The following is a 3,183-nucleotide window of genomic DNA, read 5'->3' on the forward strand; positions in this document are numbered from 1 at the left end:
AATTTTAAAGTCGCAGTGGATCCTAAGTCTGCATTTGTAAATTGTTTAAGATTATAAAATCTGAAATCGCGAAAAACTAAAATCGCTGAAATCTCAGGAACTATTAGAGCTAGAAAATTGAAAGTCAGTATGTATAATCTTTAGATGTCAGCGCATCTTATAGTTGTACTATTATCCGGCCACACCCAACCATACTCCCACCAAGCTCAAAAGACTGTTTTCGCATTTTTAGAAAAGCTGATATACCGCTAACTAAAAATTAAAAAAGTTCGAATTAAGCATGTACGTTTTTATGATGCTCCCAATGCGAGTTATTTTTTTCTGATCAAGCCACGCCCACTCTAACGCCGACAAAACCCAAAAATACAAAAATGCGAAAATCTCGGAAACTATAAGAGCTACAAAGTTGTGCTTAAGAATACGCATTTAAAAGATGGCACTGCAACTTGCCACGAAGTTGCATCATGCCACGCCCACTCTAACACCCACAAAGCGCGAAAAACTGTGGTGTCTATAATATTATTATGAATGCCTTCGTTTGACCTTGTATAACTCATTTCTGTTAATATCTATCGATTTGCCAAAGATTTTTTAAATCGGAACAATATTTCGCTATTTATGAAGAAATTTAGGCGCCTTGTAAAATTCCACTAGCAAAATTAATAATTTAAAATTGTGTAAGAGGATACAGGATATTTAGGATATTTAGGATTGAGGATATTTAGTTTATCTCGCAAGCTTCTTAATTGGGGCTTGTGGCTATAGGTGTTTTGTTCCTATTGTAGTCTGTAAAACTTTCATAATTTTTCCAATCAGCTAGTTTGATGATGAACCTCGGATTGTATTTGCAGGGTTGTTTGTCGTAATTAAACAATTTAATATTGATAGGGAAATAATCGCTTTCCTAAAGATTATTACAAATTTTAAAGTCGCAGTGGATCCTAAGTCTGCATTTGTAAATTGTTTAAGATTATAAAATCTGAAATCGCGAAAAACTAAAATCGCTGAAATCTCAGGAACTATTAGAGCTAGAAAATTGAAAGTCAGTATGTATAATCTTTAGATGTCAGCGCATCTTATAGTTGTACTATTATCCGGCCACACCCAACCATACTCCCACCAAGCTCAAAAGACTGTTTTCGCATTTTTTAGAAAAGCTGATATACCGCTAACTAAAAATTAAAAAAGTTCGAATTAAGCATGTACGTTTTTATGATGCTCCCAATGCGAGTTGTTTTTTTCTGATCAAGCCACGCCCACTCTAACGCCGACAAAACCCAAAAATACAAAAATGCGAAAATCTCGGAAACTATAAGAGCTACAAAGTTGTGCTTAAGAATACGCATTTAAAAGATGGCACTGCAACTTGCCACGAAGTTGCATCATGCCACGCCCACTCTAACACCCACAAAGCGCGAAAAACTGTGGTGTCTATAATATTATTATGAATGCCTTCGTTTGACCTTGTATAACTTATTTCTGTTAATATCTATCGATTTGCCAAAGATTTTTTAAATCGGAACAATATTTCGCTATTTATGAAGAAATTTAGGCGCCTTGTAAAATTCCACTAGCAAAATTAATAATTTAAAATTGTGTAAAAGGTTACAGGATATTTATGGATTTTTATGATATTGAGGATATTTAGTTTATCTCGCAAGCTTCTTGATTGGGGCTTGTGGCTATAGGTGTTTTGTTGCTATTGTAGTCTGTAAGACTTTCATAATTTTTCCAATCAGCTAGTTTGATGATGAACCTCGGATAATATTTGCAGGGTTGTTTGTCGTAATTAAACATTTTAATATAGATAGGGAAATAATCGCTTTCCTAAAGATTATTACAAATTTTAAAGTCGCAGTGGATCCTAAGTCTGCATTTGTAAATTGTTTAAGATTATAAAATCTGAAATCATTTCGATTAGTCGCGTCGAAAAACTAAAATCGCTGAAATCTCAGGAACTATTAGAGCTAGAAAATTGAAAGTCAGTATGTATAATCTTTAGATGTCAGCGCATCTTATAGTTGTACTATTATCCGGCCACACCCAACCATACTCCCACCAAGCTCAAAAGACTGTTTTCGCATTTTTTAGAAAAGCTGATATACCGCTAACTAAAAATGAAAAAAGTTCGAATTAAGCATGTACGTTTTTATGATGCTCCCAATGCGAGTTGTTTTTTTCTGATCAAGCCACGCCCACTCTAACGCCGACAAAACCCAAAAATACAAAAATGCGAAAATCTCGGAAACTATAAGAGCTACAAAGTTGTGCTTAAGAATACGCATTTAAAAGATGGCACTGCAACTTGCCACAGTTGCATCAACGCCCACTCTAACACCCACAAACGCGCGAAAAACTGTGGCGTCTATAATATTATTATGAATGCCTTCGTTTGACCTTGTATAACTTATTTCTGTTAATATCTATCGATTTACCAAAGATTTTTTAAATCGGAACATTATTTCGCTATTTATGAAGAAATTTAGATTTTAAGGCATCACATGCTTCGTGAAATCAATAAAAAAAAAAAAAAATAATTTTTTAAAAAAAAAGGTGGCGCCTTGTAAAATTCCACTAGCAAAATTAAAAATTTTAAAATTGTGTAAAAACAGTAACGGGTATCTTATAGTCGCGGCACTCGACGATAGCGTTTCCTCTTGTTTGTTTTCTAATGTTGTCTAGATTTTTATTTTTACCCTGGGACGTTGTGGTACTGTTTTGGTAATTGTGTTTGGGGATTTATTGGGATATTTAGTTTATTTAGCTTCTTGATTGGGGCTTGTGGCTATAGGTGTTTTGTTGCTATTGTAGTCTGTAAGACTTTCATAATTTTTCCAATCAGCTAGTTTGGTGATGAACCTCGAATAGTATTTACAGGGTTGTTTGTCGTAATTAAACATTTTAATATAGATAGGGAAATAGTGGCTATTCTAAAGATTATTACAAATTTTAAAGTCGCAGTGGATCCTAAAATCAGGTGAGCAGAAAGCTAAGTCTGCATTTGTAAATTGTTTAAGATTATTAAAAAAGTTGCTGATGATAGAGATTGTATTGTACCTTAGAAAGTTGACTGGGATGGGAAAGGAATTGATCAATTATTTTTGATTATACCCGTTACTCGTAGAGTAAAAGGGTATACTAGATTCGTTGAAAAGAATGTAACAGGTAAAAGGAAGCGTTTCC

This window comes from Drosophila eugracilis, unplaced genomic scaffold (assembly GCF_018153835.1).
Source record: "Drosophila eugracilis isolate 14026-0451.02 unplaced genomic scaffold, ASM1815383v1 contig_1951, whole genome shotgun sequence".
In the NCBI taxonomy this organism is placed as follows: domain Eukaryota; kingdom Metazoa; phylum Arthropoda; class Insecta; order Diptera; family Drosophilidae; genus Drosophila; species Drosophila eugracilis.